A 16,802-nucleotide genomic window follows, 5' to 3' on the forward strand; every position below is an offset into this window, starting at 1 on the left:
CCCGCAGGCAGCGCCTCACCGCCCGCCCCGCTTTTGAAGAAATAAACGAATAAATAAGCCCCAGCATCTCCGAAGGTGTGTCTTTAATGAAAAGGATTCGTTTGGCCAAGTTCTCTCTCCCCAGCCAGCGGCGGCGCCGCTCCCGGCAGCGCGGCGCGGGCGCGGGCGAGGCTGGGTCCGGAAGGGCTGCGGGGAAGGGTCGGTTTATTTGGGATTCGGGGGTGGGTTTCGGCTCGTCGGCGGGAGGAGGAAGGCTCGAAGCAGTTCAGCTCCGCGCGAGTCCGCGGGCGCGTTCCGCCAGCATCTTCTTGCGTCCCGCGCCTTCCCCGCGGCCGGGGGCAGCGGACTCCGCGCCACCGCCGGCCCCGCCGCTGCGTGCCGGCTCCGTTCCCGTGTTCCCGGTCGAAATTTGAAAAAGGGGGAAGACGGCGCCATCGGCCGGAGGCCCCTGCCAGCGCGGACCGGTCAGCGGAGGAGGAGGTGGAGGAGGAGGGCGACGAGGGGTGAGGACAGCGGCGCCGGCCGCCGCGACCCCCTCGCTCGCCCAGCCGCGCGCGCTCCCCGCGGCCCGCGCCCCCCGCCGCGGCCGGGACTCAGCCACAGATGTCCAGCCACAATTCTCGGTTGGCCGCAGACTCGTACAAGAATTGCGTTTGGACAATCAGTGGCGAAGCCCCCGAGTGGAGAGCCCGCGGCTCCCGTGGGGTCGCGCCCGCGCGCCCCGCGAGCACCGGCACACGGAGCATCTCGGGAGCAGAGTCTCACCGCCGTCCGGACGCCCCGGCGGTCGCGGCCCGTCCACGCTCGCGGTAAGGTGGCCCGTGGCCCGCGGGTGTCGTCGGCGCCGCCGCAGGCCCGGGGAGCCCCGGCGGCCGCCGCCGCCGCCCCCCGCCCCCGGCCCCGCCGGGCTCCCGGGGCCGGGTCCCGCCGCGCCAGCCCCGCGCACGCACCGGCTCGGGCGCCCTCCGCGTCCGGGTCCGCGGGCCCGGGCGGCCGGCGCGGCGGGAGCGCAGGAATGCGTCGCCCGGTCACCTGCAGCGCCCGGGGAGCCGGCCCGGGAGCCGGCGGCTGGCGAGGCGCAGGGCTGGACCCGAGCGGGCGCCTCTGGCGGCTCGGGGCCGGGGCGGGCTTTTAGGGGGCCGCTCCAACAATACGGGCCTGGCGCGGAGAAAGGGGCTCGGCTGCAATTGGTACTGGATTTGAATAACGCCACGGGGCCATCAATGGTCATTGTGTCGGCGGCGGGTAATGAATCTCCGCTGTCTCCCGGGCTGGCCAGGCAGCTGCGACCTGGCTCAGGCAGCTCTTAAAGACATAGCGTGCCCCTCCCCGGGGGCGCCCCCCTGCACCGGCCGGCCGGCCGGACCCGCGCCCTCCAGCCCCGCACCCCGATCCCACACTCCCGCTGCCTGCCCCCCTGCCCTGGGCCCGAGCCCTGTGCCCGCCACCCCGCCTCCCCCCCAGACCAGCACCCGCCTCTCAGCCCTGGGCTCCCCTGGGCTCCGCTCGGGCGCCCGGCCTCGGCCAGCGTCCCCCCAGGGCACCCGCGGGACCCCAGGATCTGGAAGGGCTGACCGCAGCCACACTTGTGCATCCCGGCCTGAAGCCTCTCCAACTCTTAAGCTCCGGCTGGAGGGTGAGGGGGGAGTAGATGGAGGTCAGAGGGTCACCCCCTTAAAAGGCAAGGCAGAAGGGTAAGGGAGGAGGGGTGCGACCCCCCCAGCAGGCTGAGATCTCCAGAAACCACACCCCCCACCTGGGGTCCGGACTCAGGCTTAACTGGGAGTGGAAGCGGGTCATTGTCTCTCCCGGGACAGTGGGGGTCCGTGCCTGGTGGGGATCGCCCGGGATGGCCAGCAGGTTGGGCTTCCTGGCAGAACCGGAAGTCTCGCCGCAGCCCGTTGGGCTCAGCCAGGGCGGCACCCACAGCGACTCCTTGCCCCACAGTCCCCTCTCCCTCGGGAGCCCCCTGGAATGATCATAATCACCTGGTTCGGCATCAGAAATGGATCTGAGCCTTGTGGGTGGGGGGCGCCCCGTGGGAGCAGCAGCCCTTAGCCTGGAGTTTCTTACAGATGCCCCATCCCTCTGGCTCCTGGCACATCGGACTGGAAGTGGGGGGCTGGAGAGTTAGTACAGGGGGAGGGCAGTTGCCTTGCATGCAGACGACCCAGTTCATTCCCCAGCACCCAATATGGTTCCCTGGACACCGCCAGGAGTGATCCCTGAGCATCGCCGGGTGTGACCCAAAAACAAACAAAAAATTAGAACTCGGGTCGCAGGCAGAAAAGAATGCAGCCAGCTAGCTCCACTCTAGGTTGCGGCCCCCTGCAGAGTCCAGTGGTCCCCACGGGAGCCTTAGGGCCAGCTACGAAGTGCTTTAAAGATGGCCCCGATGGGGGAGGGCGGAGAGATGGCACAGTGGGTAGGGCGCTTGTCTGGCATGCGAGTGCTGGAGGCAGGCAAAAAAAGGCGAGTTCTGGGGGCTGGAGAGACATTACAGTGGGTAGAGTGTTTGCCTTGCACGCGGCCGACCCGGGTTTGATTCCCAGCATCCCACATGGTTCCCTGAGCACCGCCAGGAGTAACTCCTGAGTGCAGAGCCAGGAGTAACCCCTGAGCATCGCCAGGTGTGACCCAAAAAGCAAAAGCAAATAAAATTTAAAAAAAAAGAAGGCGAGTTCTAATTTTATGAGAGAAGTGTCCCTTAGGAAGGGAAGCGGCGAGTGCACGGGGCTAGAGCAATAGCACAGCGGGGAGGGCACTTCCCTGTCATGAGGCTGACCCAGGTTCGATCCCTGGCACCCCAGAGGGTCCCCCGAGCACCTCCAGGAGTGATTCCTGAGCGCAGAACTCCCTGAGCATCACCAGGGGTGGTCCCTCCAAAAATGTTCTCGTGTTGGCCCGTAGAACAGAGATTTGAATCCCAGCACTGCGTGGTCCCCAGGGCACCTCTGGGATTGACACCTGAACACAGAGCCCAGAGTAAGCCCCAAGCACAGCATAAGAGTTATGCCCCAAGCCCAAGCACAACAGTTAGCCATACCCCCAGCAGGAGAGATGTGTCAGGAGCCCCGTTTCACAGATGAAGGGACAGGCTAGCAGCTGTGGAGGGTCAGGCCAAGTTGGGACACAGGGCTGGTGCCAACTAAATTCTGATTTCCCAGCCTTCACTAGGCAGGTCCTGAGCACTCGCAAAAATCTGCCCCCCCCCGCCCCAAACGACGCCAGGGGTGTCTCAACACAGTCCAGCTTGCAGGAATGCAGCCTGGGGGGGCGCAGCTGAGAGCAGGAGAGACCCCTCCCTCAGCAGGCCACCTGCTAGGAGGGAACTGGGACTCTGTGTGAAACTGCAGCCTGCTGGGGGCTCCGTCCCCCCCGGGGTGGCGGAGAGCCCCCAGAGGTCAGGCGGGTGTGGGGGCGCAGGGCACAGTTCCAAGGGCAAAACTCCTATAAGGACGATAAGCCCGAAGGCTTGGCGGGTTCCAGGAAGGAGAGGCTCCGAGTGACGGGCAGGGCAGGGCTGGACGGGCCCTGTAGCCCCAGTGAGGGCTTTTTGGATCTGTGGCCTCAGAGCAGGGTCCCCAGATGCTCCCCAAGTGCATTTACATTTTTATTTTTATTTTTTATTTATTTATTTTGCTTTTTGGGTCACACCTGGCGATGCACAGGGGTTGCTCCTGGCTCTACACTCAGGAATTACCCCTGGTGGTGCTCAGGGGACCATATGGGATGCTGGGAATCGAACCCGGGTCGGCTGTGTGCAAAGCAAACGCCCTACCCACTGTGCTATCTCTCCAGCCCCGCATTTACATTTTTTTTTGGGTCAGCCCCGGCGATGCTCAGGGGTTACTCCTGGCTCATGCACTCAGGAATTGCTCCTGGCGGTGCTCAGGGGACCATATGGGGTGCTGGGAATCAAACCTGTGTTGGCCATGTTGGCTGCGTGCAAGGCAAACGCCCTACCCGCTGTGCTATTGCTCCAGCCCCCCCGCATTTACATTTTTAAGGGTTTGCTTTTGAAGGGTTTGAGGAAGGGAGAGGGGCAGGGAGAGGGATGAAGGACTGTGACCGAGACTGAGACTGGCCAGTAGGGTCTCCAGTGCTGTCCACTCCACTGGGGGGACCTCACGGAGGCTGTGCAGAGGGGACAGAGAAAGTAGTGCCTCTCACCTGGAACAGGCGCCAAACACACACACACACACACACACACACACACACACACACACACACACACACACACTCCAGGTCCTCCCAAAGGAGCAGAACTGCAGTTGGTCTGGGGGAGGCTTTGTCCAAAACTCCACCAGGATTGCAGATTGCAGAGGATCGAGCAGTTCATTCCAACCGGGAATGAGTGGGGGAGCTTCTAGAAGAGGCAGGCTGCCTTGGGGGTTCCAGACCAGGTGACCTGGGAGGGACTGTCCCTCCAAGCCTGCCTCCGGGGAGGGCTGTGGGCCTGCTCTGGCTTCCTGCAAGGCTGTTCCGTTCCACCACATGCATGCATTAGTGCACACGCCCCCGTACACAGGTGCCACGGCGGTCCGAGTCTCTGCTCCTTCCTGAAATCAACCCTTAGGGCAGGGTGGTACAGTGGGCAGGGAGTTTGCCTTTCACAGAGCTGTCCTGATTTTGACTCCCGTCACCCCATAAGGGTGCCTGAGCACCACCAGGTTTGAGCCCTGAAGCATAGCTGGGTGTGACCCAAAACAGAAGGAAAAAAAACATCTCTCAGGAGTGGAGAGATATAGTACAATGGTTTGGGCACATGCATAACCCATGTCTGAGCTGGGTTCAATCCCTGGCACCACATGGTCTCCTGAACATCTCCAGATGCTGCATTGAAGGGCCCTGGCACCACATCCTTGGGCCCTTCGCCCTGAAGTGATGGCCCAGGTGTCTGGGCATTGCCAGGAGTGGACTCGGCCCCCTGGCTATTGTTTGGGAGGACAAAAACAAACTCTCAGGAGGAAGGTGGCACTGCCCTTTAAGCATGCCCTTCCCCCTTTGACTGGCATTTTCCCAGGAATCTGACCCAGCACTGTGCCCAGGATAGGGACATTTACAGCATGTGTCTACCAGTGAGTGAGTGAATGAATGAATCAGTGAATGAATGAATGAATGAATGAGTGGGTGGGTGAGTGACTGAATGGATGAGTGAATGAATGGATGAAAGGGTAGATGAATGAGTGGATGAAAGGGTGGATGAATGAGTGGATGAATGAATGAATGAGTGGATGAATGGATAGAGGAATGAGTGGGTGAATGAATGAGTGGATGAGTGAATGAATGGATGAATGAGCAGATGGATGAGTGAATGGATGAAAGAGTGGATGAATCAGTGGATGAATGAATGATTGAGTGGGTGAATAAGTGACGTGGGAGTGAATGAATGAATGACCCTTTTATTGATGGTGCAATGAAGGGAATGGTAGGTGGACAGACGGATGATGGTACATACAGTGGGACACATGCATGAAGGATGAATAGCTGACTGTGTGCGCATGAATGTGACCAGTCAGCTGAGGTTCCCCAGTGAAATGGAGGCGCCACCGCCGGGGAGGTGGGGGCTGATGGGGGGGCTCCCTTCCTCACCAGCCTCCGTTCTGGGCTCCCGAGTCCTCAAAGAGGCCCAGGGGCAGAGAAGACCCGGAGCGTGACTGGGCGCCCTTCTTGCCAGGCTGCCTTGTCCGGATCTCCCCCACCCAGGGGTCCTGTCCCCAGTGCCCACTTCACTCAGTTGTCCCTGCGGCCAGGCCTCAGGCCGCGCCCATGTGGAGACCAGGCTGGGAGCCTTCGGAAATGAGTTCCCACCAGCTCCGAGGGGGACGCAGCCAGGCTAGGGCTGCTCAGAATGTTCACAGATGTTCCTGGCCGCCCTGAGACGGGTGGGGGTGGGGCACAGGGCAGAGAAGTCCCCCCACCCCCCTGTAAAGCTGCAGCCCCTCTGCCTCTCATCTGCTTTGCCTGGCCGCACCCTTGGGCCTATCTGCCTCCCCAGAGACCAACCCCAAATCAGGCCGTTGCAGACAGAGCCCAGCCCCAGGAGGTGCTCCCCACAGTGGGTTCTGGGGAACAGACTCAGCAGCGGCTGATGCGGGATCTTTGTAATCCTGTTAACAAGCCCCATCGATGCAGCCACACGGGGCAGGGGCTGCGGGCCGCCTGGCAGCCGTGGTCAGTGCTCGCTCCAGGCTAGGGCGTCTAAAGCCCAAAGCCCTGACCAGCTACTTCCTGCTGAGCCCCCAAGGCCATGTTACGGATGTACGCATTCACTCCCTTGTTTTTGTTTTTATTTTGCATGTGGCCGACCCAGGTTCGATTCCTAGCATCCCATAGGGTCCCCCAGCACTGCCAGGAGTAATTCCTGAGCATTGCTGGGTGTGACCCAAAAAGAAAAAAGAAAGTCCTCAATGAAGTCATAGCACAGCAGTAGGGCATTTGCCTTGCACGCAGCCGGCCCTTGCCGACCCGGGTTCAATTTCTCCACCCCTCTCGGAGAGTCTGGTAAGCTACTGAGAGTATCTAGCCCGCACGGCAAAGCCTGGCAAGCTACCCGTGACGTATTCGATATGCCAAACACAGTAACAAGTGTCGCAATGGAGACATTACTGGGCCCGCTCCAGCAAATCGATCAACAACGGGAAGACAGTGCTACAGTGCTTTTGTTTTGGGGTCTGGAGCAATAGCACAGCATGTAGGACATTTGCTTTGCATGCCACCAACCTGGGTTCCATCCCCAGCATCCCGTAGGGTCCCCCCTCTAAAAAGAAAAAGGTATTGTTTTATTGTTGTGGGGCCACACCTGGCAGATGCGGGGGCCACAGCTAAGCAGGACCCTCACATGCACCAGGCCTGTGCGCTCTCATTTGAGACACATCCCCAGTCCCTAGAGGCAGGTGTTTTGGGGTCAGGGGACAGAACACACCCAGGGGTGCAGTCCCAGGATTCCACCTGGTCATGGGTGCAACCACATCCCAGATAAGCACAGAGGTGGGTATTTGTTTGTTCGTTGGTGGGGGCAGGGAGGGGCCCACCCTGTGATGCTCAGAGTTTACTCCTGGCTCTGCACTCAGGGATCCCTCTTGGTGGTGCCCAGGGGACCCTATAGTATGCTGGGGATCGAACCCGGGTCAGCTGCATTCAAGGCAAGCGCCCTCCCCACTGTGCTATCGCTCTGGTCACAGCATCGACGTGGGTTGTAGACCCAGTTTTCCCCAACAGCAAACCCCTCCGTCTGGACCAAGAATGTGGCTCAGTGGTATCACATTTGACTTGAGGCTTTGGGTTCAGTTCCCTGCAGACCATGGTCTCCTGAGCGTGGCTGGGACCAGTCCTGAGCACAGAGCTGGAAGTAGCCCTTGAGTATCGCCTGAAACTTCTCCTCCAAAAAAAATAATAAGGAATCCTGCTTCATGGGCCCGCTCCCTCTACGGGAGGTGCCCACCCTCTGTCCCTCCTTTTCCCTAGAATAAGACTTCCGGGAGTCAAGAGAAAGCGCAGTAGGCAGGGGTGATCCTGACCCCACATTCGTTCCCCTGCGTTCTGCCAGGAGTGACCTCTTGTTGCTGTTCCTGGGTGGGTGGTCACCAGCATGCCTGGGCTGACATGAGGGTCCCAGTGGCATGTTCGGGGCCAATCACTGTCCACCCACAGGCTGGCCGATGGCAGTGGGCAAACGAAGCAGGGTACGGGGTCCACCAGGCTGGATGATAACCAGTGGCCATTTATTCAAGTCTCACAGCATTAGTTATGGAGAAATCACGAAGGGGCCAGGGTAGCAATGACACACAGGTGTAACTGAGTGTGATATAAACAATGAACAGCCTTCCTTTGGGGGACGCTCTTCTAGGGGATTCACTCAAGGACTAAATCTTATGTAAGTGCTCAGCACTCTAGATTCCTGCCAGGAGATCCATCCCAAGGGCAGAATTCCATCTAAGGGTGTATTGCTTTCTCCTTTCTTTAGCCAGTATTCATTTCAACAAACGTTTTAAATTTACTTAATATTTCTAGTCATTTTGTATGGACACAGTAAGAGATATATTAAGCTGGAGCTGGAGCATAGCACAGCGGGTAGAGCATTTGCCTTGCAAGCGGCCAACCCGGGTTTGATTCTCAGCATCCCATATGGTCCCCTGAGCTCGGCCAGGAGTAATTCCTGAGTGCATGAGCCAGGAGTAACCCCTGTGCATCGCGGGGTATGACCCAAAAAAGCAAAAAAAAAAAAGGGAGATATTAAGCTTAAAGGTTGGCTCTTCCTGGGGACATCTTACTACATATCCCAGACCACAGTCCTTCTCAGGACAGGTTAGTCTTTCTTAACAGCCAGCTAGGTCCTTATCCAGTTACTTATTTTCGGGTCATGTTATTATACTTCTTACGGTGCTTAACCTGTCCCCCTTTTTTTTTTGGCTTTTTGGGTCACACCTGGCGATTTACAGGGGTTATTCCTGGCTCTGCACTCAGGAGTTACTCCTGGCGGTGCTCAGGGGACCACATGGGATGCTGGGAATCGAACCTGGGTCAGCCGCGTGCAAGGCCTTACCCGCTGTGCTATCTCTCCAGCCCCAGCCTGTCCCTTTTTGATGCCAGCATAGCTTAACAGCTTGCCCTGGGTCCATCCAATCCCTCACCACGACCCTCCTTTTGGGGTATTAGGAACTAAGGGCCACTGAGGCTTTAACCAAGTCAATATGATGGATGCCCAGGAGTAAATGTGATTCAGAATCAACTAACTCCCAAGTTACAAAAGCATAGCGTTCACTGTCTACTTGTGTCTCCACAAGAAGGACATTGCTCTAAAATTAAGTATGCAAAGGACATAAGGGAAAGGGGGCTGGAGTGATAGCACAGCGGGTAGGGATTTGCCTTGCATGCGGCCGACCTGGGTTCGATTCCCAGCATCCCATATGGTCCCCCAAGCACGGCCAGGAGTAATTTCTGAGTGCATGAACCAGGAGTAACCCCTGTGCATTGCTGGGTGTGATCCAAAAAGAAAAAAAAAAAAAGGACATAAAAGACATAAGGGAAAGAGGACAGCAATATTTCACTTACGTATACAAAATCCGGAGCAGCCCTCAGAAGAATTTGACTTTACAAGTCCCAGGGTCTGATTTGGGGATATATGTGATTAACAGAGAAGGGAAGAAGAGCACAAAGGAGAAGTTAAAGATAAACACGAAGGATTGGGAGTGCATGATGGAGTTGGGTGTGCCTGGGGAGCACTGTGGTGGGAGTAACTCAGTAAACCTATGCTCATTGCAGGGGGTGGGGAGAGAAAGGACAAACCAGTGTTATTTCTTATAATGCTTAGAACTGTAATCCAACACCTCCTGAGCACAGAGTCAGGAGTAAGGCCTGCGCACTGCTCTTGTGACTCAAACCCCACATCCTCTTCCCCCCCCCAAAAAAAAATCTTCATCTGAACTTGGCATAAAACAAAATTAAAAATTAAAGTAATATGGGGGCTGGAGCAATAGCACAGTGGGTAGGGCGTTTTCCTTGCACGCGGCCAACCCGGGTTCGATTCCCAGCATGTCATAGGGTCCCCAGAGCACTGCCAGGAGTGAGGAGTGATTCCTGAGTGCAAAGCCAGGAGTAGCCCCTGAGCTACTCCTGGGTATGGCTGGGTATGACCCAAAAAGCAAACAAACAAACAAAATAATAATAAAAAGACATAAATAGGGGCGGGAACTATAGCACAGCGGGTAGGGCATTTGCGTTGCATGCGGCTGACCCAGGTTCGATTCCCAGCATCCCATATGGTCCCCTGAGCACCGCCAGGAGTGATTCCTGAGTACAGAGCCAGGAGTAACCCCTGTGCATCGCCGGGTGTGACCCAAAAAGCCAAAAAAAAAAGAAGGCCACATTAGGACCTAGATTGTCTGATTCTTTTTTTTTTTAATTAATTTTATTGAATCACCGTGAGATAGTTATAAGGTTTCATGTTTGGGTTACAATCACACAATGATCAAACACCCATCCCTCCACCTGTGCACATTCCCCACCACCAATGTCTGATTCTGTCTTTGGAGGGAACCAGAAGGGTCAATCTACAGGCAGAAGCAGAGCCATGGTGGGCTCGAGCTGGAAGGAGGCATAGCTGGAGAAAGCGGGGGGGGGTCCGCTCATGGGTTTGGGGGACTCTTCGGGGTGATAAAACGTTCCTGCAGGTGGAAGTGATGGTCTTGCTCGTGTAGGCACCCAAACCTTTGAAACAGCTTTTGGGGCGGGCGAGGCTTCGGGCGGGCGTGCTGTTTGGTCCATGACGTCACACCCTTGCGAAGACCATCACGGCACAAGAGGGCCCCGGGAAGGCCCCTGGGCCCGGAGGGCAACCCGCAAGTCTCCAGCCTCTGCTTCCTGCGGAGTGGAATGGGAAGACTCGGGGTGTCCCCAGGACAGATAAAAGAGGCAACCTCACTTCTGGGAATGGGGGTCCCTGAGAAGGGGGGTGGTCTGGCCTGTTGGTCGGGGACAGGTGAGGTGGCCAGCTTGGGGCGCTTGACTTGGTCTGTGCCCACCTGCCCTATCCCCCGGGGCCCCCCACCCCAATACTTGCTCCACCTTCACTCAGGGGCCCTTACCACTGCCCAGGAGCCCACTGAGGTGGGGAGGTCCCCCCAGAGGCCAGGACGCCCCCAGCCCCCACCCTGCTCCCCTCCGGGGGGGGACCCTGGTGTGTCTTGCTTTTGCTTGTAATAAAGAAAATATCTCAGCTCCCCTTCCACGGTTGCTTGGCAACCCCAAAGGCGGGGATGGGGGGGGAGCTGGGGGAGGAGGGAAGGGGGAGGACTCCGGAGCCAATCTGGAGACAAAGGGTAGGATCGGGGTGACTCTGCGCCCGCTGTCAGCGCTAACCTGGCCTGGGCCGGGCGGCGGGCGGGCGCGGGGGCCGCCTCCCACCCCAGAGTCTCACACCAATAAATATGGATTAGGGAAATGGCTAGAGCTTTTCCCACGCGCCTGAAAGGCCGCATCTGACCTCTGCACCCCCTTTATGTACCGAAGTGACAGTCGAGCTGCCAGGGAGCGGCCCCCGCGACGACGTCGCCCTGTGGCCTTCTGACTTTGGGGAAACTTTTCACCCCCCGCCCCCTCGGGCCCCAGACCAGGTCACCACCCTGCCGGCCCGACCCAGGGGTCCCAGAGGTGCCCCCAGCCCCACTCGGACCCGGCCGCCTGTGCCCGCCGCAGCCTCTCTCCTGATGCCAGGGAACTGCACCCACCTGGGGCGTCTGCCCCCACTGCCACCCCGCCCCTGCTCTTCCTTCTCTCTCTTCCCTTCACTCTCGCCGTCCTCCCCAACTCTCCTGGCTGTGGGCCTGCAGCAGAGATGGGGGCCGCGGGGTGGGGGCGCTGGTGATCTCTCCCCCTGGTGCCCGGCGGGCCTGCCAGGCGGGTGGAGGCCGGTTCTGAATGGAGTCAGTGTGGAGTCGGAAAAGCAAACACCTCAGCCTCGGCCCGCCTGCCGGCCCCCTCCTGGGGCTCGGCTCCCCTCTGCCTCCCCGTCCACCCCTCCCGTCCTTGTCCTCCCGGGCCCTGTCCCCGGCGCCCGCAGGAGAAGGACGTAGGCATGGGACACCTTCTCTAGGGAGACCCCTTGGCCCGGCTCTTGTCCTGCCCCATCCCACCCCCGGCTAGTGCCGGGAAACTGTGCCCGGGCAAGACGGCTGCCTGCGGGCTCCCGCCCCTGCCCGTGCGGGGCAGCCGGAGATGGCCGGGTCGGCTCTGCCATCCAGCTCGGGGACCGAGCGGGCCCCAGGATGCTCCGCCCGGTGAGTGCTCCCCTGTCCCCACGCTCAGGCAGAGGAGAAGAGGCTGTGGGGCTTCGCGAGCTCCCCCACAGGCCCCATACAGACCCCCCAGAATCTGGGGATACTCCTGAGGATTGGCCCCACTGTGTCGGGACTCACGTGTACGTTGGTAGGGCTGGGGGTGAAGTTGGGGTGTGGGGAGTCAGGGGCATGGGGAGAGAGGAATCGGGGTGAAGTCTAAAGGTCAAGGATCAGGGGAACCGGGTGGGGGGCTCGGGGTGAAATCTGGGTGAGGGGGCAGATTTCCTCGTTTCTTTTTTGGGCCACACTTGGCAGTGCTCAGGGCTTACTCCTGGCTCTGTGCTCCGGGGACCATATGGGGTGCCGGGGATCAAACCCCAGTTGGCCACGTGCCAGGTAAGCCTGCTATCCGCTGTTCCATCTCTCCGGTCCCTCCAACCAATTTGTGGCTATTGTTTGTTTGTTTGGGCATTACACCTGTGATACTCAGGGGTTACTCCTGGTTCTGCACTCAGGAATCACTCCTGGCTGTGGCTGGGGGACTTGATGGGATGCCGGGGATCGAACCCGGGTCGGCCGTGCACCCGCAGTCCTATCGCTCTGGTCTCCCCAAGCAACTTTTAATTTAATTTAATTTAATTTAATTTGCTTTTTTGGGGGGGTCACATCTGGAGATGCACAGGGGTTACTCCCGGCTCTACACTCAGGAATTACCCCTGGCGGTGCTCAGGGGACTATATGGGATGCTGGGAATCGAACCCGGGTCGGCCACGTGCAAGGCAAACGCCCTCCCTGCTGTGCTATTGCTCCGGCCCCCTCCAACCAACTTTTTGACTTCTGTGGAACCACGAAGCGTCCTGGGCTGTGTTTCTCTGAACTCCTTGATTTTTCATTTTCATGTAGTCATTCGGTTCTTTCTCTTGAGGCTCTGGCCCACACTGGTGGGGCCTGGGTGAAACGATGCTCCTGGCCCCCAACACCCTGGGTTCTAAGTGACTCCTTGGGATCAGCTCCAGGCAGGGCTAGCAGGTCATCTTGGGTGACAGGACGCTGGCACGGCGAAAGCTGCTTCCTGGCCTCAGCGCGGGAGAGGGCAGTCCCCTGCCCGCCTGTCCGCTCCGCCTGTTTGCTCCTCAGACGGAAGGGCTGGGCAGGCTCCAGATGGCCCCTCCCCGGCTCCTTCCTCTCCTGGGCTCCCCGGGCACCGTGCCCAGGTCCAGCAGCTCTGGGTCTGCTGCCCGGAGAGGCCGGGATCCCAGCGCACAGCCAGCAGGCGGAGCCCGGGGCCCTTCCTGGCGCTGAGCTCAGGAATTCTGCACGCCGCGAGGAGCAAACCCCTGCTTGGCTGCGTGCCAGACCAGTGTCGTCCCCGCAGAACTGCCTCTCCGGCCCTCACGCTTCCCCCAGGACGCCCAGTTCCCTCATACTCTGTTTGTTTTGCTCTGGAGACATTCCTAGCAGTGTCCAGGGAGCAAGCGTGGTGCCTGGGACTAAACCAGGGTCCCTCACGCGCAAGATAAGTGCCTTCATCTTGGGGACTAGAGTGATAGCACAGTGGGTAGGGCGTTTGCCTTGCACGTGGCCGACCCGGGTTCGATTCCCAGCATCCCATAGGGTCCCCTGGGCACCGCCAGGAGTGATTCCTGAGTGCAGAACCAGGAGTAACCTCTGTGCAACGCCAGATGTGATCCAAAAAGCAAAAAATAATAATAATAATAATAAATAAAAAAGTGCCTTCATCTCGGTTCGGCTCCCTCCGGCCAACCAGGCCCATCCTGGGCAGCCAAGTCAGATGACTCGGGAGCAGGAGAGCTCCGTGGGCTTGCGCGTGGTGCGAGGACCTCCCCAACACCACACTGCCTCCCAGGATGTAGCCCCCAAACCAACCAGACCGGGGGTGGAGAGAGAGCACAGAGGGGAGGGCAGTTGCCCTGCACGTGGCAGACCTGGATTTGATCCTTGGCACCCCGTAGGGTCCCCTGAGCACCACCAGGAGTGATTCCTGAGCACAGATCTGGCCAGGAGTCACCCCTGAGCATCACCAGCTGTGGCGCCAAAACGAAAAAAAAAAAAAAAACAGACCCAACCCAGGAGGCCAGAGCGATCTTACAGTGAGAGGGGGTTTGCCTTGCACACAGCTGACCCGGGTTCGATCCCCAGCATCCCATCGGGTCCCCTGAGCACCGCCATGAGCAATTTCTGAGCACAGAGCCAGGAGTCACCCCTGAGCATCGCCAGGTGTGACCCAAAACCAAATCCAAACAAAACAAAAAAAAACACAACCAGACTAACAAAAAAAAAAAGGAAAGAAAGAAGGATTGGCTTCACCCTCACAAGACTCCCACCAGTGACCTCCCTCAGGTGGCCCCAAGCCTCTGCGGACCCAGCCGGATGGACACTGGTTGTGACCACTGACTTGGGCTCTGGTGCCCACACGCCGGCCCAGTGCGTTCAGCCGGGCAGGCAAGAAGAGACGCAGAGGGGCCCCAGAGAGGAGGTCACAGCTGGAGGGGTCGCACCCAGAGCCCACTGCCCCTTCCCAGGCTCCGTCCCCTGCGGTCACTGCCTGGACTCCCCGTCTCTCACTACCCGGCCAGCCTCTGCCCACAGGCCAGAACCGGTGTGGCTTGGAGAAGCTCCTGGTTCAGGGCTGTTTCTTGTTCTGGGGGTAGGCAGAGAGTGACCTGTCCATTGCCTTGCTGGGGAGGCCTTGCTGCCTGCCCAGAGCCGGAACCCTCTCTCCCACTGAAGCTTTGGCTTCTTCACTCTACCACCAAGCTGTGTGACCCTGGGCAAGAAGGAACTTGACTTCTCTGGGCCCACTTCATGTCCGCTTGCAAACTAGGACCCATCCTATACCTTTGCCAGGTGGATGAAGACAGGAAATAAGGGAGGAAGGCCGGAACAGGGTTGGAGAGCACTGTGCACCCCTGCCCACACCCCTTCAGGGCAACACCCAGACCCGGAAGTGCTAGCCCTCCCCTTCCCCCCCACACCCCGACATGGGATGGAGCCTTCCACTTAGAGCTCAGAGCTTCCACGGCTCTGTGGCTTCCCAGCGGAGCCTCCTTGCGAAGCAGGGAAACTGAGGCCCACCCGCGGTGGGGGAGGGGTCAGGAGAAAATCGATGAGGAGGCAGGAAGTGGCGCTCAGCCCACCCCCTTCCGGTTCCGGTTGGGGTCCCGGCTCTCGGAGGCCCCACTGAGTCCTCCTGGGCCCTGGCACCCAGTCCGGCCTGTTCTCAGCCCTGCCCTTTGTCTCGGGCTTTGTGATGGAAAGTGTGTTCCTAAATCAGCCCTGACACAGTTATTGTCACCCCAGGCGCAAAGAGTCTAAACTTCTCCCCTGAGGTCAAGAATGTGGCCAGTCCCCAAGCAGGGCCCTGAGCAGGGGTCTGGGCGGCTGGGGGTGGGGTGGGGTGGGGCCGGGGCCTCACCCCTCGAGAAGTGGGGGGGAAGGGGGTCAGCGGGAACAAAACGCTTTGAAATGCCTCCTTTCCATCACTGCCAACATTGTCCGCTGCCCGCGGGGGACCTGGCACCGCCTCGCGGGGCTCCGGCCCCCAGCCCTGGCCGGCCGGCCCAGCATCTGAAAATGGACAGAAGGTTATTGTCCCTCCCGCAGTCCTTTGTCTGCCCCAGTTCCAGATGTCTAGGCTGAGACCAGGGAGCTGACCCATGGTGGGCAGGGGGAGGGGACCGAGGGGAGAGCACGGGTCACTGCGTCCCGAGGGTCGTTCCCAGACCCCAAGATCCCACCCAGGCACCTTCTGGGCTGTCCCAGTTCGGTGCCGTCCCTGGACCCTGTCCCTTCTCCCCTGCCACCAGACAGGTTCCGGCTGGGGCGGGGGCTGGGGACGCAGCCCCAAGGTGCAGGTTGCGTTTCCCCTCCTGCGGGACCCCCAGCCGGGGTTCATCCACTCACCAGCCACACCAGAGCCCTGCTTGGTGCCAGTTCTGTGCTGGTGCAGGGCAGGCCGGGGTCAGTGAGCCCCTAGGGACCCCCAGACTGCGGCTAAGGGTCCTCACGGTCAGGTGCCAGGCCCCACCAGCTAACCCGGGCAGCCTCCTTTTCATTCGCCTTTAGGGTCACACCAGGGGGTGGTGCTCAGGGCTTACCCCGACTCTGTGCTCAGGGGTGGCTCCTGCTGGGCTCAGGGGACAATTTGGCACCAGGATCTGTGTCAGCTGCCAAGCGCCCTACCTGTGGGGTGTCACTCCGGCCCCAGCCTCTTTCTTTTTTTTTTTTTTTTCTATTTTCGCCTTACAAGCGGCCAACATGGCCAACCCGAGTTCGATTCCTCCGCCCCTCTCGGAGAGCCCGGCAAGCTACCGAGAGTATTCGATATGCCAGACACAGTAACAACAAAGTCTCCAATGGAGACGTTACTGGGCCGAGCAAATCGACGATCAACGGGAGGGCCTTTTATTTTTGTTTTGGGGTGGGCACACCTGGCCGTGCTCAGTGCTGTGCTCACGGCCACTCTGGCAGTGCCCAGTGGGCTCAAACCCCGCGGACCAAGTGCCCACACCAAGTGTCCAGTCGCTCCCTCCCCTGTACCTGCCCGCCCTTTTCTCCTCCGGTCCAGGCTTCTTCCGTCTGTGTGGACACTGGGACTCGGAGGACCTTGCCTGGAGCCAGGATCTGGGCCGCATCCAAGAGCAGGGCTGGGCCGGAACTTGGAAGGTGCTGAGTGCGGCGTCTGGCAGGCCCAGCCCACCCAGGCCTGCCGCCAGGGCTGCTCCTGCCTCCACTCGCTCTTCCCTCTTACCCACCGAGGGGTGCATGCACCCACCCAGAGCAGGAAAAGCCACCCAGGGCGGGGGTCTTTACTGAGCCACCCCCCATCCCCATCACTTGGGAGGAAACAGGACTGACCCCCCCCCCCCCCCCCCGGCAGCCAGCAGCCTAGTTTCAGACCCCGATCCTGGGGGAGCTGAGCCACACGGGTTGCCCTCCTCCTCCTCCTCCTCCTCCCCCCTCCTCCTCCTCCCTCTCCTCCCCCTCCTCCCCTTCCTCCTC

General features: G+C 59.7%; 1 protein-coding gene across 1 annotated transcript in view; it reads left to right on the plus strand.

Moving 5' to 3' along the window:
- The window catches only part of SWI5 (SWI5 homologous recombination repair protein), an 80,884-nt gene extending 80,854 nt beyond the window's left edge, over positions 1 to 30 (plus strand). Inside the window, exon 8 of the mRNA XM_056108916.1 lies at positions 20 to 30. The gene's annotated coding sequence lies outside the window, so the exon portion shown is untranslated. The remainder of the gene's footprint in view (positions 1 to 19) is intronic.
- The last annotated feature ends 16,772 nt before the right edge of the window (positions 31 to 16,802 follow it).

The sequence above is a fragment of the Sorex fumeus genome, unplaced genomic scaffold (genome assembly GCF_029834395.1).
Source record: "Sorex fumeus unplaced genomic scaffold, SorFum_2.1 ptg000233l, whole genome shotgun sequence".
In the NCBI taxonomy this organism is placed as follows: domain Eukaryota; kingdom Metazoa; phylum Chordata; class Mammalia; order Eulipotyphla; family Soricidae; genus Sorex; species Sorex fumeus.